We start from the raw sequence: 24297 nt of genomic DNA on the forward strand, positions 1-24297 counted from the left end.
CGATGCGGGAAAACGCCGCGGATTCGCGGCGTTCCCGCATCGCAGCGGTGTGAACCTAGCCTTAATCATATATCTGTACATCATTTACTGCTAAAGATACTGTGGGCGCATGCCACCAGCGATCGTTCTCCAGAGAGGCAGAATGTAAACAAGGCAGATCGCCATTCTGACAGGGGAGGACACAGAGATCTTCTGTTCCTGCTAAACAGGAACATGGATCTCTGTGTTCACCCAGTCAGTCCATGCCCCACACAGTCAGCAAGCACCTCCTAGGGACACAATTAACCCTTTGATTGCCCCTGGTGTTAACCCTTTCCCTACCAGTGTCATTAGTACAGTAACTGCATATTTTTAGCACTAATCACTGTATTAGTGTCACTGGTTCCTAAAAAAAAAGTGTCAAAAGTGTCAGTGAGTTTTCGGATTTGTCAGCTGCAATGTCACAGTCCCACTAAAAATCACCGATTGCTGCCATTACTAGTAAAAATTCCATAAGTCTATCCCATAGTTTGTAGACACTATAAAACGTTTGTGCAAACCAATCAATATACGCTTATTGGGATTTTTTTTTAACCAAAAATATGTAGCAGAATTCATAATGACCAAAATTGATGAAGAAATCTGACTTTTTACATTATTTTATTAGGTGTGTTTTAGAACAGAAAGTAAAAAATATATTATTTTTTCAAAATTGACGCTTTATGTGTGTATAGCGCATAAAATAAAAACCGCAGGGGTGATAAAATACCCCCCAAAAAAAGGACAAAAATTTTATTTGTGTACAGAGATTGGCTGAAAAAATATACTTTTCTTCTATCAATTATCAATACAGAAGATTCTCTAGAAGAGTTAAATAGCTTCCTGCCCTTAAAGAGAGGCACTCAGCATTTTGGGAGGGTTAGGCGACAAGTCACGGATAGATGACAAGAAAATGAAATAGCAAAAAAACTATTTTGTAACTCTCTTAAAAAGGCACTTGAAAACATCGTACAGGTCTCATGAAGGTCTCACTCCCAGCAATAAACACAAATATTAGCCCTGGTTCACACTGATGAAATTTCTGGGGCGTTCCAGAATCACATGACAAGTTAAATAACAAGAGCCTGTTAGCATATATGCAGTGCAGTTGTGATTTCATTTTGAAAAGGGTCCTGTACAAGGAGTTTGGTGCAATGCTGTGCGATTTTGTGGTCTATAGATTTCAATGGCATCAAAACTGCATCTGTGTTCTTTTTTGATCCATTTCACAATGTGATTTATGCTGGTTGTTAGGAGCTGGCACCGCCTAACAACCAGAGAGCTGTCAGCATTAGGGATGAGCTTCGTGTTCGAGTCGAACGTACGTTCGACTCGAACATTGGCTGTTCGTGCGTTCGGCGAATTCCGAACGTTTTGGCCGTTCGCGTCAAAATTCGAGTGACGCGCGCGCGGACCACAATGCACTGCGTTGGCGCAGTGCATTGCTGTCCGATGATTGGCCAAGCATGCACTGTGACCCTGCATGCTTGGCCAATCGCAGCGCCGGCAGCGAGGAGAGCCATGATTGGCCACAGGCATCCTGCCCGTGGCCAATCATAGCTCAGACTGTGTAGTGCACGCCCCACACTATATAAGGCCGCCTTTAAGGCGGCCTCCTGTAGTGTGTTACTTTGCATCTGAAGCAGTGGGTGTTCTGTGTACCTTCAACACAGTACACACCAATCGTTTTTGGCTGATTTCCTATCTTGCTGCTGTGTAGTGGTTGTTGTCTGTGCCCTGACTGCAGTATACACCACTATATTCACCTCACCTATATAGCTAGTGATCTAGCTTTAACCACTTAACAACTGCCCATTGCCGATTAACGGCTTCAGGGCGGTTGTTTAACTCAGAGAGGCCGTTAATTAACGGCCTCCCAGAATTCTGCTCTCGCGTGCCCCGAGGTGTGCGCACTCGAGAGCATCCATGACCGCCGGGTCCATAGGACCCGGCGCATCACGGTAAACGGCCGCTCATAGCGGCCGTTTACCACGTGATTGCTCCGTCAAATGACGGAGTGATCACTTGGAAACAAACCGGCGTCATGTTATGACGCCTGTTCCTCCCTCCCCTTTCTGTACCGATCAGTACAGCGGAGGGGAAAGAGATCGGTGTCAGCAGCGATGTGGGCTGCATCTGCAGTGCCCACATCGCTGCTCACCGAATTTAACCCCTCAATTCCCTGCCAATACTCTGCAATACCAGTGCATACTCTGCAGTACCCTGCCATTACTCTGCAGTACCCCGCCATTACTCTGCAGTACCCCGCCATTACTCTGCAGTGCAGTACCCCGCCATTACTCTGCAGTGCAGTACCCTGCCATTACTCTGCAGTACCCCGCCATTACTCTGCAGTACCCCGCCATTACTCTGCAGTGCAGTACCCCGCCATTACTCTGCAGTGCAGTACCCTGCCATTACTCTGCAGTACCCCGCCATTACTCTGCAGTGCAGTACCCCGCCATTACTCTGCAGTGCAGTACCCCGCCATTACTCTGCAGTGCAGTACCCTGCCATTACTCTGCAGTGCAGTACCCTGCCATTACTCTGCAGTACCCTGCCATTACTCTTCAGTACCCCCCATTACTCTGCAGTAACCCCCATTACTCTGCAGTACCCCCCAATACTCTGCAGTACCCTGCCATTACTCTGCAGTACCCCGCCATTACTCTGCAGTACCCCGCCATTACTCTGCAGTAACCCCCATTACTCTGCAGTACCCCCCAATACTCTGCAGTACCCGCCATTACTCTGCAGTACCCCCAATACTCTGCAGTACCCTGCTATTACTCTGTAGTACCCCGCCAATACCCCGCCAATACTCTGTAATACCCTGCCATAAATTGCCATACCCAGCCATACTCAGAGATACCCAGCCATACTCGGTGATACCCTGAAGTACCCAGCCATAGACGCCCCCCACCCCTCACCGCCCTCTGGTGCTTCTACCAACTCGCCAGTACGATCAAAGCCAGAATCTTTTTTTTAATTTTTTATTTCAGGCTTCCCAGCCTAGAGGTGAGATGTGGGGTCATATTGACCCCCCAGATTTCACTGTAAAGAGGACCTGTCATCCCATATTCCTATTACAAGGGATGTTTACATTTCTTGTAATAGGAATAAAAGTGATCAAAAATATAATTTTTGGGAAAAAAAATGTCAAACTAAAATAAAGTAAAATGAACAATAAAAAAATAAAATAAAAATTAAAGCGCCCATGTCCCCATGTGCTCGCATGTGCCACACATGTGAGGTATCGCCGAGAATGTTAGAGCGAGAGCAATAATTCTAGTCCTAGACCTCCTCTGCAACTCAAAACATGTAACCAGTAAAAAAATATTTAAAGCGTCGCCTATGGGGATTTTTTAAGTAGCGACGTTTTGCGCCATTCCACGGGCATGTGCAATTTTGAAGAGTGACATGTTTGATATCTATTTACTCAGCATAACTTCATCTTTCACTTTATGCAAACATTGGGCTAACAAGTGGTTAATAATAGAGCTTGCAGTCAGTAGTGTTAGGAGATAGTGCGTGCTGTCTGCGTGCTCTGTACCCAGTACATACCGCTATAATATAGGGCAGGCCCCTACTTTCAAACATCCAACTTACAAACATCTCCTACTTGCAAACGCAAGGAGACAGCAGCAAGTGAGATGAAAAAAGATGGACGACAAAACAAAATTATACAGGGGTGATAACCCTTCCCTATGTTTTCCAAAAAGCTTAAAGATATTTTTTTTGACTGGAGCTACACTTTAAAAATGTACCGGTTGAAAATGACAAACAGATTCAACTTAACACAACAAACCTACACAGTCCCTGTCTTGTTTGCACCGCCTGTATACTGCTGTTCTGAGTATATAGGGCCTGGGGGCCACACGCATTTCCTTTTTTTAATATGGGTACGGGGTTCCCCTTAATATGTGTACAAGACCCAAATAGGCTGGTAATGGGCAGGGAGGGCTACCCATGCCATTTTTCTGAATGATTTTCAACCATATTGCAGGAACCAGATATAACATTAAAACCGCAAGCAGTTTTAAATGGTGTTATTTCCGTTTAATGTCATTTTGTGCAGGGACTGTTCTAAACACGGGAAACACGTGGCACTTCACAGGCATTCTATAGACACCCCCCAGGCACCATATTTAAAGGAATATTTCACTTTTTTTTTTTCACTTTAATCGTCATTAAAATCACTGCTCCCGCCAAAACGGTAGTTTTTAAAACTTTTTTTTGCAGTGACCCATGTCCCCTGAGGCAGGAGGCAGGTCGCCAAACCCTTTTTAGCACACTATCTTGCATATTAGCCGTTAAAATTAGCACTTTCCAATTCGAACGTTCGAGTCCCATAGACTTCAATGGGGTTCCAACGTTCGTACCGAACGCGGGGGTCATTCGCAAGTTCTGGTGCGAACCGAACCGGGGAGTGTTCGGCTCATCCCTAGTCAGCATCATGGATGAGTCATTGGATGTTAAGAAGTCGATGCCCCCCCCCCCCCATCCTGGCCTGTATGCTCCAATAAGGGCCTGGTATGGATTTTTTTCCATGCCGGCTCTTTTGTTTACATTCTGCTGTCAGTGTTGAATCCAGCTAACAGCAGAGATGACTCATCATTGTTAGGCTTCATGTACACGGGACGTTTTTACAACCTCTGCTGAACAATTTAACCTGACAGGCAGTAAGCCACGTTTAAAACTTCCGTTTTGCTACATTTACATGCAGAGTTTGTGCTTAGAAATGTAGTGGATGACATTTTGGATAAAATGTCACACGTATGTAAATTTAGTTTTTGCCTCAGAACAATAGGGGTTCTGAGGGTTATTGTGTAGGTAGGCCTTAACACCAGTCTGGCCAGACTGTGTTTGGAAGTTCTGCCTGGTCATGTGAGCGGTGAGGTGCACATGACAGGTCAGAACCAGGTCTGGTTGGATGTTTAGGTATCAGCCTTCTCGGAGCCAATCAGTGGGAGTGTCGGAGCCCGCTGAGGAGTCTGGGAAGGGGTACTTAAGGGGTGTGGAGGGGAGAGGTGTTCGTGAGACCCGTGTTGTCTGTTCTGGATCCAGGACCGGGGTAGCCCCGTAAGGGGTCCCGGTCACGGGGTGTTCCTCATCCCGCAACATGTTGCTGTTAGTGGCCCCTGATAGACCTGTCTGGTCTGGAGTAGGGATCCGTCTGTTCCAGAGTCTCGGACCCGGTTGATCCAAGGCGCAGTAACTGAGGGAGGATTCAAGGTGTCCGGGTGTGCTCTCGGCTTGGAGAGGCACCACAGGTCGTTGAAGTGACTGGGGGGGGGACTCTTCGGAGGAGGGCCGGCAAATGGCATCCTGGGAAGTAGAGGTCGACCGATATGGGTTTTTCTTTGGCCGATGCCGATATTTAGAAATCGCCATGGCCGATATATGATGCCGATTTTTTTGGGCCGATATGTTAGGCCGATTATTTATTTTTTCCCCTTCATCTCATAAAATCTAACAGACACTGGGGCGTTTTTCAGGCGCTTTAAAATAGCGCCTGTAAAGTGCCTGCAAAACGGCTCCCCTGCAGTCTGTGTGGAAGCCCCGAGTGCTTTCACACTGAGGAGATGCGCTTGCAGGACGTTAAAAAAAAAAAAAGTCCTGCAAGCAGCATCTTTCGAGTGGTGTATACCGCTCCTGCCCATTGAAATGAATGGGCACCGCTGCCGAAGCGCATGCAATGCGATTTGGCAGTGGCGCTTCACAGGCACTTTTAACCCCTTCCTGGGCTGCTAGCTGGATTATAAGTGCCCCGCTAAAATGACGGTAAAGCGCCGCTAAAACTGGCAGCGTTTTACCGTCAACGCCTGCGCGCTCCAGTGTGAAAGCAGCATTAAGTGATACAGAAAATTTCTTACATTTATTAAACAAAACAAACATCCAAACAGTTCACTTGTATGTATAATTATATATATATTTATTTTTTTTATTATTATTTTTTTATATATATTACACAAAAACAGGTAATCAAAACTTTTGGATGGAAAAAATGGGCTAACTTTACTGTTTTTTTATTTTTTAAATCTGTGTATTTTTTCCAAACAAATTGAGTTTGAAAGACCGCTGCGCAAATACCGTGTGACATAAAATATTGCAACAACCGCTATTTTATTCCCTAGGATCTCTGCTAAATAAATATATATAAGTTTTGGGGGTTCTAAGTGAATTTCTAGCAGAAAATACAGGATTTTTATTTGTAAGCATCAAGTGCCAAAAAAGATTTAGTCTTTAAATGGTTAAACTGAGAACTCAGATGAGTTCATTCATTCAAGTGTAAACATTGTATCTTTTTGATCTTTTCTTGGCAGACTGCCCAGAGAGGAGACAAGTCACTTCACACAAGTCTCCAGGCAACTTGCACTGACTTCTATTACTGAAGTCATTTGCTAATCGCGCTGAATATATCATCGGCCTTTTTTAACAGCACAATCGGCTGATGCCGATTAATTAAAAAACGCCAAATATCGGCCGATATATCAGTCGACCTCTACTGGGAAGTGCCTGGTTACTGAGTTGGGAAGGACATTGACGAATTCACACTTTTCCAGTAGCATTGAGGAGATGCAGGTATGGAGGAAAAAGGTTCCTGTTCACCCTTAGTTGATTGTTTAACCACTTTCAGACCGGACCATTTTGCTGGTAAATGACCAGAGGTCTTTTTACACTTTGGCACTGCGCTGCTTTAACTGGTAATTGCGCGGTCATGCAATGTTGTACCCAAACAAAATTTGCGTCCTTTTCTTCCCACAAATAGAGCTTTCTTTTGATGGTATTTGATTGCCTCTGCAATTTTTATTTTTTGCGATATAAACGTAAAAAGACCGCAAATTTTGAAAAAAAATGATATTTTCTACTTTTTGTTATTAGAAAAATCCAATAAACTCAATTTTAGTCATACATTTAGGCCAAAATGTATTCAGCCACATGTCTTTGGTAAAAAAAAAGTCAATTATTGTATATTTATTGGTTTGCGCAAAAGTTGTCACATCTACAAACTAAGGTACGTTTTCTGGAATTTACGCAGCTTTTAGTTTACGACTGCCTATCTCATTTCTTGAGGTGCTAAAATGGCAGGGCAGTACAAAACCCCCCCAAATGACCCCATTTTGGAAAGTAGACCCCCTAAGGAAATTGATAAGAGGCATGTTGAGCCCATTGAATATTTTATTTTTTTTCCTCAAGCGATTGAATAATGACAAAAAAAAATTTTTTTTTTTTTTTACACAAAGTTGTCACTAAATGATATATTGCTCACACATGCTATGGGCGTATGTGAAATGACACCCCAAAATAAATTCTGCTGCTTCTTCTGAGTACGGGGATACCACATATGTGGGACTTTTTGGGAGCCTAGCCACGTACGGGGCCCCGAAAACCAAGCACCGCCTTCAGGCTTTCTAAGGGCGTAAATTTTTGAGATCACTTCTCACTACCTATTACAGTTTTGAAGGCCATAAAATGCCAAGATGGCACAAAACCCCCACAAATGACCCCATTTTAGAAAGTAGACACCCCAAGCTATTTGCTGAGAGGCATGTTGAGTTCATGGAATATTTTATATTTTGCCACAAGTTGCGGGAAAATTACAAACTTTTTTTTTTTTTTTTCACAAAGTTGTCACTAAATGATATATTGCTCATGCATGCCATGGGCATATGTGAAATGACACCCCAAAATAAATTCTGCTGCTTCTCCTGAGTACGGGGATACCACATATGTGGGACTTTTTGGGAGCCTAGCCGCGTACGGGGCCCCGAAAACCAAGCACCGCCTTCAGGCTTTCTAAGGGTGTAAATTTTTGAGTTCACTTCTCACTACCTATTACAGTTTTGAAGGCCATAAAATGCCAAGATGGCACAAAACCCCCACAAATGACCCCATTTTAGAAAGTAGACACCCCAAGCTATTTGCTGAGAGGCATGTTGAGTCCATGGAATATTTTATATTTTGCCACAAGTTGCGGGAAAATTACAAACTTTTTTTTTTTTTTTTTTTCACAAAGTTGTCACTAAATGATATATTGCTCACGCATGCCATGGGCATATGTGAAATGACACCCCAAAATAAATTCTGCTGCTTCTCCTGAGTACGGGGATACCACATATGTGGGACTTTTTGGGAGCCTAGCCGCGTACGGGGCCCCGAAAACCAAGCACCGCCTTCAGGCTTTCTAAGGGCGTTACAGTTTTGAAGGCCATAAAATGCCAAGATGGCACAAACCCCCCCCAAATGACCCCATTTTGGAAAGTAGACACCCCTAAATTTAGGGGTACACTAGTGAGACTAGGTAATAAATGGCGGGTGCCCTGAAACTATAAAAAAATAACTAACCAACCAGCGTCACCTGTAAGGCCGCGTACACACGCGCGGACTGTTCGCCCAACTTTGTCCGCTGAACAGTGTTTGGGCGGACAGTCCGCTCGTGTGTGGGCTTTCAGCGGACAGTTTCAGCGGACAGTTGGACGGACAAGGTTTTTCGGAAATTCCGTAAAACTGTCCGCTGAAACCTTGTTTCAGCGAACAGTCCGCTCGTGTGTAGGCTTGTTCGTCAAACAAAGTTGCGCGCATGCTCAGAAAGGATTTTCACGCCGAAAGCTATAATGCAGTGTATAGGACGTCGTATTTTTTGTCCCGTCGTGCGTGCCGTTCACGTCATCGCGCACGGTTTCAGCAAACTGTTCGTCCGTCGTGTGTGGCCATGTCCGTCCATGCTAAGTTTGAGCGGACTGTTTGCCGAAACTGTTGGACGGACAAAGTTGGGCGAACAGTCCGCGCGTGTGTACGCGGCCTAACAGTTATATGGTGATCACTGGTGAAAGGGTTAACTAGGGGGCAATCAGGGGGCTTTATGCGGTAGTATATGGGGGTCCCTGGCGCTATAAAAAGCTGCGGCGAACCTAAATACCTACCTGCCTAACTAGCGTCACCTGTGACACTAATACAGCGATCAGAAAAACGATTGCTTATTAGGCTGGGTTCACACTGGAGCGATGCGGGAACGCCACGAATGCGCGGCGGGTTCCCGCATCGCATGCCTCCCGGCGGCAGTTCACACTGCCCTATGCGAACTGCTGGGAGTGTCAGTGAAATGTTACTGACACCCCCAGATCAGTTCGCATATCGCAGTGCGATCTGCAAACTCGGATCGCATGGTGTGAACACCCATGCGATCCGATTCTGCTGCGGGCCAAAAAAAGGGTCCCGTGCGAATTTGCGGCGGGTGTGGCGGGTGCGGCGAATGGCTGAACTCGAATCGCACAGAGATCGGATGTGATTTGCACTGCAGTGCGGTGCGAATCACATCCGTTCTCATAAACCGCTGCAATGTGAACCCAGCCTTAGTGACACTGGCGACGGGGGGTGATCACGGGGTTAAACCTTTATTGGGGGGGTTAGGGGGGTACCTTAGAACTAAAGGGGGCTAACCCTAACTGCCCTAACAGTTATTAGTCACAAATGACACCCGCCGGGTGATCAGGGGGTTAAACCTTTATTAGGTAATAAATGGCGGGTGCCCTGAAACTATAAAAAAATAACTAACCAACCAGCGTCACCTGTAACAGTTATATGGTGATCACAGGTGAAAGGGTTAACTAGGGGGCAATCAGGGGGCTTTATGCGGTAGTATATGGGGGTCCCTGGCGCTATAAAAAGCTGCGGCGAACCTAAATACCTACCTGCCTAACTAGCGTCACCTGTAACACTAATACGGCGATCAGAAAAATGATCGCTTATTAGGCTGGGTTCACACTGGAGCGATGCGGAAACGCCGCGAATCCGCGGCGGGTTCCCGCATCGCATGCCTCCCGGCGGCAGTTCACACTGCCCTATGCGAACTGCTGGGAGTGTCAGTGAAATGTTACTGACACCCCCAGATCAGTTCGCATATCGCAGTGCGATCTGCAAACTCGGATCGCATGGTGTGAACACCCATGCGATCCGATTCTGCTGCGGGCCAAAAAAAGGGTCCCGTGCGAATTTGCGCCGGGTGCGGCGAATGGCTGAACTCGAATCGCACAGAGATCGGATGTGATTTGCACTGCAGTGCGAATCACATTCGTTCTCATAAACCGCTGCAATGTGAACCCAGCCTTAGTGACACTGGCGACGGGGGGTGATCACGGGGTTAAACCTTTATTGGGGGGGTTAGGGGGGTACATTAGAACTAAAGGGGGCTAACTCTAACTGCCCTAACAGTTATTACAGTCACAAATGACACCAATGCAAAAAAAATAAAAAAATGACATTGGTGTCACTGTGACTGGGGGGCAGGGGTAATTGGGGGGGTGATCGGGGGGTAAAGGGGGGGTGTGAGTGTGCCTGGCATGTTCTACTGTGTGTGTAGAGTGTTGGTGCAACTCACCGATCCGCTCTCCTCCGTGTCGGAACGAAAAATACCGACACGGAGGAGAGAATACATCACTTCCTCTCCTGTGTTTACATTACAGGAGAGGAAGTGATGTCACGGGGGATTCCTATTCGTCGGGAGCGATCGCGAGGGGGTGGCCATGAATGAATGGCCGCCCCCTCGTCCCGGATCGCTCCCGGACGAAAACCGACCGCCGCAGGCACCGGGCGGGGGCCCGATCGGGCCCCCGACCCGCGGGAGGCAAGGGACGTACATGTAAGCCCTTATGCCTGCCCGTGCCATTCTGCCGACGTACATCGGCGTGCGGCGGTCGGCAACTGGTTAAGTTTTGAGTCAACGTGCTGACTGCCATGATCTCTGGCTAGAGATCTGTTCAGCCTTGAAGTACCCAGCTGCGAGTGGCTACTCTCTGGCTGGAACTAGAGACTTTGCTAGACCTGCAGTTCAAGGTGCCTGAGTTATTCCCCCGTGGCCTCTGTTCCTTAAGAGACTGTTATTGAAAGTTGTTGTTGCACAATAAACCCTTTTAAAGAGGACTTCATCTGTGTCAGTGTTCAAGTCATTGGGTATCAACCCTGGGAACCCTTAGACGTGGAAGAGCAGGCCAAGAGAAGGTAAGTGGTAAGCCCAATAAGTCAAGGCCGCCCTGCAATGGGTTATGGCCGCTACAGAAACATTTAAAAAAAATAGCCAGAAATTAAAAATGCCTGTAAACGAATCACGTTTAGTCGAGTTTAGAAGCGTTTGCCACTTGAAATGCCTCTAAACTCAGCTTCTGAACCCATTTTTTTGCATTCCAAAAAAAAGCCTCTGAACTCAACTGCCTAGAAACTACTGTAAACGACCATGTGTACATGTACTGATAAGATAACAGAGGAGAGTTCAGGAGTAGGTGAAAAAAATGCCCAACTGCTCCTAAATGTCAGTTTAGCAGCAGCAGTGTACATGAGGCCTTATAAAACGGGCAGGTGTCGGCTCCCTAACAACTGATAACTCGTCCCTGCTGCTGACAGCAGGGAAGAGTCGCAGTAGTAAAAACTTGCATCTGAACCGCATAAACTCACAGTAACACAGCCCTTTAAAAATTGCACTGGAACCTGCTTTAAATTGCACTGCATCAGTGTGAACCTCGCCTTAGTGACCAGCAAACAAGTACACTGCACACCTTAAACTCTGTACACCAATACATAGAACACTGGGCAGCGATCAGCCATACAGGTCACTCTGGCACACCAGACATTTCTCTACTTCCAGAGTTACTATCATTCCATGCAGCAAATCATGTGCCACGACAGACTATTCGAAAGCTAGCTCACAAAATTATCTCACAACTTCACACTGTTCTTGAGACCCACACCACAAGACCTTCAAATGTCAAACCTTCACCTCCACTGAACCCATCTGCTACTTCATTTTCTCCTCAAACACCCGGTATTGGATACCACCATCTCTAGGAATGGTAAAGGATCATTTGGCAAGACAAGGCCTCAAGGAACTGATACATCGGTCATTGCTAAGTGCATTACCTACAAAAAACTAGCTAACACTGTCCTTATAAAGTTTGATGATCGCCCAGAGAGCTATAAAAGCTGGAGACCCACCTTTAAGGCAGTAGTTTAGGGACTTCAGCATCCTACCTATGCATGAACTTGATTTGGTAATCAGATGGTTAGGTCATTGAACTGAGTTAGGAAAGTTAAAACAGGGTCATGTTAATTTAATAAAGACTGCGCTGGAAAAAGCTCAATGTGAGCAAAAAGTGTAAAAAAAATAAGATTATAAAACCTTAAAATTTAAATAAAGTCACAATGTGGCCCAGAATCAATAAAATAAAATGAGTGATTCCTTTAATATGTGCATAAACAAATACCCTAAGATATATATATATATATATATATATATATATATATATATATATATATAACCTGCAATAACAAATGCTGAATGGACCTTTAAATCATAAAGTATAAAATACACCGCAAGGTGAAAATATGCACGTACAGATACAGTGAAGTGACACTCAATATACACTTCTTGAACTTGAAATTTGCGAAGCAAGACCAACATCGAGTCTCCTCTCCACTTTTCTTCTTTTTAAAATTCATGAAAGACAGCCAGAGCTAACAAGGATCCAAACATTTCAATTATTGACTCTATACCAAGTCTCTTTTAAACAAGACTATTTCCACTGAAGATCTTACACCTGTGATTTAACATGTCAGATCACTGCTGAGGAAGTATTAAACAGTCACATCCAGTAATCATATCTAAATATAGTGAGCTATGGCTAACCAGTGCTAAAATTTTCTGGTGAAAGTGTTTCCCCTGGCACAACCAGAGAAGCATATCTGGATGTATGCAGTTTTATATGACCAAAGCAGTTATTCGTTTGCCACTTCAGAGTTCTTTGACAAGTTCAAAGCAAGGGGAGGAGTAATGTTCTACACCCTGCACACATGTGGGCACAGTAGAAACCACAGGAAGAATAACCAGTTGGAGAATTGATTATCTCATACATAAACGGACGTAGGGCTCCCGGCGCTCAGCTGACTGTCAGTTCTCTCTTCCTCTGGCTCACAGCTCCAGTGGGTGGCGCATAACCTCCCGCTGATGTCAGCCGGGGAGGAGGGGAAGAGAGAAGAGAGAGAGAGCAGGCCGACAGTCAGCTGAGCATCAGGAAGCTGCACTCAAATAGGTACAATCCCGGGGGGGGGGGGGGAGGGGAAGGGCGGGGCACTTCTACGAGCAGACAGGCAGGGAGGTGAGGGGGGACGAAAACAGAGGAGACACAAACACAGGAGAGCAGGGCTGTGGATGACACTACTTTGACTACGGTCAGGGCTCGGCAGCGCTGATATATCATGGTCAGCGTACAGGGGGCGGGTATAGCCAGGCAAGATCAGCCAGGTTTTTTAGGTGATACAGGGATTACACAGCACAAGCACTGTGCTGTATAACATGCTTTAAGGAAACAGGATCTATTTTTTTGGGGGGGGGGGAAGGTTAACAAACGCTTTAAGTGCACTCAAATACCTAATGACAAAGAGGAAATCCCTGCCCTGGAAGAAATATGTTACATGACTATAAGGTTTTCAGAGACATTTCTACAACCGTGGCTGGGGGCAGGGTTGTGGGCGTGGTTGGGGCAGGGAGTTGCCCGGGGAGAGTAGGTTTCAGCACCTATTTTCTGAGAAAAAAAAAGCAGTGTGTGTGTGTGTGTGTGTGTGTGTGTGTGTGTGTGTGTGTATATATAAAAAAAAATCTCAAAAAGGGAGTACACCCCTCACATTTTTGTAAATATTTTATTATATCTTTTCATGTGACAACACTGAAGAAATTACACTGTTAGTGCATGGTGTACAAGCTTGTATAACAGTGTAAATTTGCGGTCTCCTCAAAATAACTCAACACGCAGCCATTAATGTATAAGCCGTTGGCAACAAAAGCAAGTACACCCCTAAGTAAAAATGTCCAAATTGGACGCAAAGTGTCAATATTTTGTGTGGCCACCATTATTTTTCCAGCACTGCATTAACCCTTCTGGGCATGGAGTTCACCAGAGCTTCACAGGTTGCCACTGGAGTCTTCTTCCACTCCTCCATGATGACATCATGGAGCTGGTGGATGTTAGAGACCTGGCACTCCTACACCTTGAGTTTGAGGATGCCCCACAGATGTTCAAAAGGGTTTAGGTCTGGAGATATGCTTGGCCAGACCATCATCTTTACCCTCAGCTTCTTTAGCAAGGCAGTGGCTGCCTTTGAGGTGTGTTTGGGGTCATTATCATGTTGGAATACTGCCCTGCAGACCAGCCTTCTGAAGAGAGGGGATCATGCTCTGCTTCAGTATGTCACAGTACATGTTGGCATTCATGGTTCCCTCAATGAACTGTACCTTCCCAGTGCCGGCAGCCCTCATGCAGCCCCAGACCATGACACTCTCACCACCATGCTTGACTGTAGGCAAGCCACATTTGTCTTTGTACTCCTCACCTGGTTGCCTCCACACATGCCTGACACCATCTATCTGAACCAAATAAGTTTATCTTGGTCTCAGACCACAGGACATGTTCCAGTAATCTATGTCCTTAGTCTGCTTGTCTTCAGCAAACTGTTTGCAGGCTTTCTTGTGCATTATCTTTAGAAGAGGCTTCCTTCTGGAATATCAGCCATGCAGACCAATTTGATGCAGTGCGTGGCGTATGGTATAAGCACTGAAGGCTACCCACCCACCCCTCCCCCCCTCCCCACCCTAATCTCTGCAGCAATGCTGTCAGCACATATGTCTATTTTCCAAAGACAACTTCTGGATATGACGCTAAGCACATGCACTCAACTTCTTTGGCCGACCATGGTGAGGCCTGTTCTGAGTGGAATCTGTTCTATTAAACCTCTGTATGGTCTTGACCACCATACTGCAGCTCAGTTTCAGGGTCTTGGTAATCTTCTTATAGCCTAGGCCATCTTTATGTAGAGCAACAATTCATTTTTTCAGATCCTCAGAGAGTTTTTTGCCATTGGGTGCTATGTTAAACTTCCAGTGACCAGTATGACAGCGTGAAAGCAATAACACCAAATTTAACACACCTGCTCCCCAGTCACACTTGAGACCTTGTAACACTAACGAGCCACATGACACCGGGGAGGGAAAACTGATAATTGGCCCCAATTTGGACATTTTCACTTAGGGGTGTATTCACTTTCGTTGCCAGTGGTTTAGACATTAATGGCTGTGTGTTGAATTATTTTGAAGGGACAGCAAATTTACACTGTTATACAAGCTCTACACTCACTACTTTACATTGTAGAAAAGTGTCATTTCTTTAGTGTTGTCACATGAAGATATAATAAAATATTTTCGAAAATGTGAAGGTGTAATTTACTCTCCCCGGGCAACTCCCTGCCCCAACCACGCCCACAACCCCACCCCACCCACAACCCTCAGCCACGCCTTCCTCAGAGGTGAAAAATATGCAGTTGCCAAATAGTGGGTGTGATCGAGGCTCAGAAATGTGCATCACTGAAGGCCCATGGTTCAGAAAAGTGAATAAACACAGAGTACAGGACTCAGGAGTATGCATTGTGCAGTGCATATCATACAGAGTCCAGTAGCCATAAACATGTACAGTACACATTAAAAAAGGTACAGTATGTACCATACAGCACAGCATAGAGACTATGACCCTTTTCACTTTATATTTAAACAAAGGGAGAAAGATCCCGCTCTAGACAGAAGTTCTGTGAAACACACGCCCTGTTAGAGCAAATAGGTGAAGGCTCTGCAATGGATCAAAGTGCAAGAAAAATCCTGGATGGCCTCACACCGATACAACACCTTTATTGTGAAATATAAAATCCAAAACAGACAGTCCATGCTATGTAGAGGTAGAGGCAATAGCCAAGGCATTTCACATCGTAGGTCTGTGCTTAACCATAGCTAGTGTAACATTGTTTGACTGTGCATATAAATAGGGGTAAATTGCCAATCAAAAGAATTTTCATCAACCCCCCCCTGCACAATCAAGTCAAAACAAGGAACACATGAAGCAGGTGCAGGCATGTAAGGCACCTTATCAAGGAAACCATCCACAATCTGCATCCCCTTCAGAGAACATCCCATATGAAACAAGACCACAAGAAAATAATGCTTTCATAAAGAGATAAATTAAGATTTAAATTAATATTATACCAAATCACATTAAATTAAATGAAATTAAAGATTTCATATGTTTCATTGTGACAATCTATAAAACAATTAATATGCAGATCATAAACTAATTGATATACAGATCATAAATCACAGATAAAACAAGAATGTATAATTAAAATAATTGTTGGAAAATATTTTTTGTTCCAATGACATGTTCACAAGAAAAATAACGGAGAATTGTTATGAACATACTGTATTTAACACATGAACACCCTCGCTTGTGGGGGGGCCTTTGATAGACTTGTGAATTAAAATGAAAGACCCTTTGTTAGTTCAGAAAAAGAAAAGGTAACCTCATGGAAAGTATGAATGTATAATTATACATGTAGTTACTTGACATATACACTATTAATATGACACGAGGAAGAATGAGATAAATAGATCAATCAGTAGAAAAAAAATCCATGGTATTGTTAGTCATATCAATCATAGCAATTAATAATTAATAATTTGACATATGAATTTCAAGAGGGAAAAAAAAAAAAAAAGGAGGACAAAAAGGCGAGATATAATTACCATGAAATAAATGTATAAATGACAATATAAAGGGACCTATAGTCATACTAAGTTACACTAAAAACGTGTCTCACTTGTAAAAGTGAGACACGTCCCACTCAAAGTTAAGGCCTGCTGGTTTTCTAATATTTAAATTGAACATCCAATAAATTTCTTGCTTACACAAAATTCTGAATTTGTCGCCACCTCTGGGTGGTTTAACTATTTTTTCCATACCCCTGGGTGAACAAACTGGACACATCTTTGTGGTGATGGTCATACCATTTGTAAGACTTCCCCATTGTAACTGAAAGGACTTTTAATAAAAGAACAATATGCACAACTGTTAATACTGCATTTAAATGTACCCTTACATTTTAGCCAATGTGTAGGATGTGCTCGTGTAAAGACTGGGTGACAGCCATCTGCCAAGCAAGAATTTTTTTCTACTGGTTGATCTATTTATCTCATTCTTCCTTTTGTGTCTCATATAGATTAGTTGGGAAAATATATAATCTAGATATATAAACTTGCGCTGATGGTGAGAAAAAAAATGGGTGATATAAAAAATGAATGAAGCTGCTATACACAAAGTGCTAGACACCTGGATGTAATAATAATAATAATGAAAATAATAAAAAATAAAAAGTTAAATAAAAATTAAATAAAGAATGAAAAAGTGAAAATAAAAAAATTCCAGTCTGAACATACTTCACTATTGGTCCCCCCTTTTTGGGTACCTGTTTTTGTATGGCTGAGTATTAACGTTAAAGGATCGTTTATCATCTCATCAGTGAACCTGCCATCCTGCAACATCCTCTGAATATCGCTATAAGTCTATTTTGACTCTCAGACTGCAAAGCTGGTTGTCATTGTGATTTGGTGAGTGGGGACACATGTGGGGGTGTCTGTGTACACCTAAAAATTGATCTGCAACATTTTCTCTCATTTTCTGCACACCAGACGTGAAGCATTCCCTGCATTTTTTATTTATGAAGCACATTCACAGTTTTATATGGACTTTATGTTTGTGTCATCTTATTATGGATTTTTGTTTGTGAGCGCTGTATTTATATTTTATTCATATAGATTAGTGTAAATATCAAGTAACTACATGTATAATTATAAATGTATACTTTTCATGAGGTTTCTTTTTTTTTTCTGAACTAACAAAGGGTCTTTCAAGTCTATCAGAGGACCCCCCCCCCCCCCCCAAGCGAGGGGGTTTGTGTGTTAAAGACAGTATGTTCATAGCAATTCTCCGTTATTTTTCTAGTGAACATTTCATTGGAACAAAAACATTTTTCCAACAATTATTTTTATTATACATTGTTTTATATGTGATTAATTTATGATCTGCATATTAATTGTTTTAAATATTGTCACATTGAAACATACAGTACAGACCAAAAGTTTGGACACACCTTCTCATTCAAAGAGTTTTCTTTATTTTTATGACTATGAAAATTATAGATTCACACTGAAGGCATCAAAACTATGAATTAACACATGTGGAATTATATACTGAACAAAAAAGTGTGAAACACCTGAAAATATGTCTTATATTTTAGGTTCTTCAAAGTAGCCACCTTTTGCTTTGATTACTGCTCCGCACACTCTTGCCATTCTGTTGATGAGCTTCAAGAGGTAGTCGCCTGAAATGGTTTTCACTTCATAGGTGTGCCCTGTCAGGTATAATAAGTGGGATTTCAAGCCTTATAAATGGGGTTGGGACCATCAGTTGCGTTGTGCAGGAGGTGGATACAGTACACAGCTGATAGTCCTACTGAATAGACTGTTAGAATTTGTATTATGGCAAGAGAAAAGCAGCTAAGTAAAGAAAAACGAGTGGCCATCATTACTTTAAGAAATGAAGGTCAGTCAGTCCGAACAATTGGGAAAACTTTGAAAGTGTCCCCAAGTGCAGTGGCAAAAACCATCAAGCACTACAAAGAAACTGTCTCACATGAGGACCGCCCCAGGAAAGGAAGACCAAGAGTCACCTCTGCTGCGGACGAAAAGTTCATCCGAGTCACCAGCCTCAGAAATCGCAGGTTAACAGCAGCTCAGATTAGTGAACAGGTCAATGCCACACAGAGTTCTAGCAGCAGACACATCTCTAGAACAACTGTTAAGAGGAGACTGTGTGAATCAGGCCTTCATGGTAAAATAGCTGCTAGGAAACCACGTAGAATAAAAGGGGGGGTTTTTCATCTGATTCGTCCGTCACTTGAGATCCGGTCCACAGGTGTCATATTGTCCTCTCCTGGCCTTACCACAAGTTTGTTGTTTTAAAAGAGCCAGCTTGGTGGACGCAGAGGATGTATTTCCAAAGCGAGGCTTGGTTAGCTGTGACACAGTTATGTGTGAGAGACGACCACGCTCTTTCATCAGGCTTCTGAGTCTTCTATGTTCGCCGAAGCGTTGTCTCAGTGTCCTTATGGTTCTCCCCACATAGAGGAGAACCATAAGGACACTGAGACAACGCTTCGGCGAACATAGAAGACTCATTGAAGGAGGTATAGACCCACACAGTGTGCCACAACATTTCTCCCACTTCCACAAAGGCTCTACTATAGGCCTAAAGGTATGGATCATTGAACAGATTCCAAATCATCTCCCCCCGACGGAGAGATTCAAAAAACTGTGCGCCCCGTGAAACATTCTGGATATATTCCCTGGATATTCTCTCCCCGGGGGGAATCAATGAATCCATCGAAATCGCCACGATCCTCTGATTTTGCCTATAGTTCCCCACCCACTGCTCCCCACTATTATAACCTGGTATAGCATATCGTTCATACATACATTTCCCTTCCTGTACCGTCCGTGCACTTTATGTTAGTAAAACTTATTTTGTAAAGAATAAGGCCTTACATACAACAGCCTTTCCCTGATTCTTTTATATAGATGTTTCACACAACCAAGGGATTATTCTTGTTAGTTGACAAACCCGTTGATTTTATTAAGCGCTTTCTTTTACCGTATTTGACTGTTATGATAAGATGCATTAAGTTACTATTATTGTGATGTTTTTTAAAATCAATCGATCGGTGGATTGACGACAAACCGACCGATTTGTATATGTTTTTTTCCTGGTAACTAGATACCAATCATTATCCCGCTATCATTTTCCCCCCTCCTTTTTCTTCCCATCTTTCCTTCCCAGACTTACCTAACCACTACAGGCAGCATAAAGTATATATATTCCCATTGCTCACATACTATGCTGCCTTCTCCCCCCCCCCTTCCCTTTTTCTTCGCCTCAATCTTCCCTCTAACCCCCCCCCCCGCATATTTCTTCACTGTACATCTATCCTTCCATCCCAATCTCCACAATATACCCCAAACACTACCATACATATATTATTCCCCCTCTTGTTCTTTCTTCTTTCCCAGTTCCCTGAATTTGTTTCCCTGAATTTAAACTTATATACATTTTTTATATTTTACATATCATATATTTCCTCTATAGATTTTAGATATATTTTTTACATGTGCATGTACACATAGATGCATGTGCGTATGTATACATATATACTGTATGCCAGGGGCGACATAATTTATTCATATATCATTCATATATAAATTTACCTACATCCATGAGTTTGTTATTTATTTTATTATTTTTTCCATCTTGACCTCATTCGCTTCCCCTTTCTCTATATACTTATCCATTATTTTTCACTTTTTATCTTTTTATTTATTATATATTTTTTTATTTTTTATTTTGATTTTTAATTTATTTATTTTTATTTTTATTATATATATTTTTTTATTATTTTCATTATTATTAATATTTTCATTTTTCTACTACTTCACCTTTTAGTAATTTTCCTTTTCCCCCCCGAATATCTCCACTTTCACTCACTGCATATAATTTGTCCATTCTCAGTAATTCCCCCCGTTTTTTAGTTTAAACACCATAATGTACTCATGCGGTTTCCCTACTAGCTTTTTTCAACCACTTCCCACTTCCCTATTATTTGTTGTCCTTTTTTACCCCCTTATTTACTACCTACTCCCGTAGTTAACATGCAGTTTCACTCTTCATCCCATGGTTTATATGTTATCTTGTACCCCTCGGCCCCCCCCCCTTTTTTCTCATTTACAATTCCACCTTCTCCTCCGATATGCTCCCTTATTCTTCTTCCATCCCCCTCATATCACACATTTTACAATATACACTTTGATAATCTTTCCATATGCTTTATTAATAACATGCCCACACATTTATACATTATGTCTGTTTAGATGTCTCAAATTATTGTTCCCTCTCTTCTGTCCGACTGTCCCCGCCTGCCTGCTCGCTTCATCTGTATCTATTACATCCTTTCCCTGTTGTCTCCTCCCCCATCTTCCTGATTCACGCCCCACCCAACCTATTCACACACCATCTGTACCCCTACCCCGTAGCCACGCCCACTTTCCGCCCAACCACGCCTCCTGTTTCAATCTCTCCTCCTCTATTTAAATCCCTGTTTCCCCCTTCTCATCTGATTGGCCTGATGAAAGAGCGCGGTCGTCTCTCCACCTCGACCCGAACGCTCAGGAAACGCGTCGCCCGCCGTGACGTCACAACCCCGCGACCCGCGTGTCACAGCTAACCAAGCCTCGCTTTGGAAATACATCCTCTGCGTCCACCAAGCCGGCTCTTTTAAAACAACAAACTTGTGGTAACGCCAGGAGAGGACAATATGACACCTGCGGACCGGATCTCAAGTGACGGACGAATCAGATGAAAAACCCCCCCTTTTATTCTACATGCCTTTTTATGCCTTGGAAAATGTGAGTGCATAATCTCTTTGTTTTACCTGTGAATAAATAGCTTTTTAAAAATCTACACCCAGAGGCGCCCCCTTCTTCTTTTCTTTTTCTGCAACAGTCTAGGAGCCTGGTTTCAGCTCCCTGTGGTGGCAGCCCTGCATTGTGAAAGTCCCACTCAAAGAACGAAAGACACTTTCATGGGACTTGAGAACTAAAAAGTTAGAGTATATTATTATCTGATCTTTTGCGCCTCTACTTGTCGTGCTAGGAAACCACCGCTGAGGACAGGCAACAAGCAGAAGAGACTTGTTTGGGCTAAAGAACACAAGGAATGGACATTAGATCAGTGGAAATCTGTGCTTTGGTCTGATGAGTCCAAGTTTGAGATCTTTGGTTCCAACCACCGTGTCTTTGTGCGACGCAGAAGAGGTGAACGGATGGACTCTGCATGCCTGGTTCCTACCGTGAAGCATGGAGGAGGAGGTGTGATCGTGTGGGGGTGCTTTGCTGGTGACACTGTTGGGGATTTATTCAAAATTGAAGGCATACTGAACCAGCATGGCTACCACAGCATCTTGCAGTGGCATGCTATTCCATCCGGTTTGTGTTTAGTTGGACCATCATTTATTTTTCAACAGAACAATGACCCCAAACACACCTCCAGGCTGTGTAAGGGCTATTTAACCAAGAAGCAGAGTGATGGGGTGCTGCACCAGATGACCTGGCTTTCATAGTCACTGGACCTGAACCCAATCGAGATGGTTTGGGGTGAGCTGGACCGCAGAGTGAAGGTAAAAGGGCCAACAGGTGCTAAGAATCTCTGGGAACTCCTTCAAGACTGTTGGAAAGCCATTTCAGGTGACTACCTCTTGAAGATCATCAACAGAATGCCAAGAGTATGCGGAGCAGTAATCAAAGCAAAAGGTGGCTACTTTGAAGAACCTAAAATATAAGACATATTTTCAGTTGTTTCACACTTTTTTGTTCAGTATATAATTCCACATGTGTTAATTCATAGTTTTGATGCCTTCAGTGTGAATCTACAATTTTCATAGTCATGAAAATAAAGAAAACTCTTTGAATGAGAAGGTGTGTCCAAACTTTTGGTCTGTACTGTATATAGTCTTTAATTTAGTTTTATTTAATGTGATTTCTTATAATATTACTTTACTTATCTCGTTATGAAAGCATTATTCACTTACAGTCTTGTTGTTTCATATGGGATGTGCTCTCACGGGGATGCAGATTGTGGATGGTTTCCATATTGTGGATGGTTTCCTTGATAAGGTGCCTTACATGCCTGCACCTGCTTCGGAGTTCTCCTTCATGTGTTCCTTGTTTTGACTTGATTGTGCCGGGGGGTGGCCTTGATGACAATTCTTTTGACTGGCCATTTACCCCTATTTTTATGCACAGTTAAACTAGCTATGATTAAGCACTGACCTACGGTGTGAAACACATTAGCTACTGCTTCTACCTCTGCATAGCATGGACTGACTGACTGTTTTGGATTTTATATTTCACAATAAAGGTGTTGTATCAGTGTGCGGCCGTCCAGGATTTTTCTTGCTCTCCTGTTATCTTTATACTAGGCTGTATTTTACATACTTTGACCACTGCACTCTGTCAGCTGTGATGTACCCTTGACTGCTGTGATGTATTTTGCATGCTCTCAACTGCTGTAATAACCATATGAAAAGAAATAAGAGCAAGATATTTGAAAACTAAAAGTCCTACTCCCTCAGCACTCACGGTGAAACAAATTGTAGCTGCTGCTATATTAATCAAAAAGAACTCACAAATGGAGCCCAAGACAGTCATCAAATGGTGAACCGCACTAAGGCCCTAGCAGCACTTTATTGTTTTTAAAACCTAAACATCTAACTGTTAGTTTAAATTTGAAATGTGATACAAAATATCAAACTGCACCCAGTAAGAAACCTTATAATATATATATATAATCATTTTCAAACTGAAAACGTAAATGGTATCATATATGCCAGAAACACAAAATACAGTCCTAGCACTGCTAGGGCCTTAGTGCGGTTCACCATTTGGTGACTGTCTTGGGCTCCATTTTTGTGTAATAACCATATACAGAGTGGTCGGATTATGCAACATATAGCCCGTGTACAGACTGCAGTGGTCAGAAATATGTAACAGAGTGTAATGCGCAGCCCATCATACAGTGTGCAGGGGTCAGAAGTAAGTAACGTAAAACCCATTGTACAGAGTGCAGAATTAAGGAGCATTTCTTTTATGTAACATATGACTGTAAAAGGTATGTAATGTATAGCACAGTAAACAGTTATGACTAGGTAATGTACAAGGTATTTTACTAACTCCTCACTGTTGCACCCTCCCATATATGACATACTCTTGTTTACTGAACGCTATACTCTGCTGCACCCCAGTAAAGTTCCCTTGTCCTCTCCAAGCAAAAATCCAACTTCCCTCAAGTATCCCCCATCCCTCAAAGTAACCATCAATTACTCGCCTCCACACCTCTTTGCTTTGCACCCCCCCCCCCCTCAACTCTGCACCCAACATCCACAACCCACCTACACACCTCCCCATCAACAACTCATCCACAGATCACCTTAGCACCCCATTAACATCACGCCTCTGCACCCCTCCATTCACAGGTTACATCCCAGTCCACAACTCACCCTTTCACCCCCCCTCTACAGCTTATTCTCACAGCTTTCAGCTCTGCACAAGCCGCATACCCCATTGCCTGCCATCACCCCTGCACACCCCCCTTTCCCAGCTTTCCCCTTTGCACAACCCCCCCCCCCCCCCCCCCAGCTCTCTCACTTTTTCACAGATCCCCATCTCCCCCCAACTCTCTCACCTTTTCACAGACTTTTATGTAGTATGCTGACATCTAGTAGTGGTTTGGGGCCACTACAACTTGTTTA

The 24297-nt window shown here is 43.4% G+C and overlaps 1 protein-coding gene across 11 annotated transcripts in view; it reads right to left on the reverse strand.

The window, feature by feature from the left end:
• CCDC9B (coiled-coil domain containing 9B) overlaps positions 1–24297 on the reverse strand; it is a 354785-nt gene that overhangs the window by 83601 nt on the left and 246887 nt on the right. The window lies entirely within an intron of this gene.

This window comes from Lithobates pipiens, unplaced genomic scaffold (genome assembly GCF_037356315.1).
Source record: "Lithobates pipiens isolate NorthernLeopardFrog02 unplaced genomic scaffold, aLitPip1_a1.2 Scaffold_30, whole genome shotgun sequence".
NCBI lineage: Eukaryota > Metazoa > Chordata > Amphibia > Anura > Ranidae > Lithobates > Lithobates pipiens.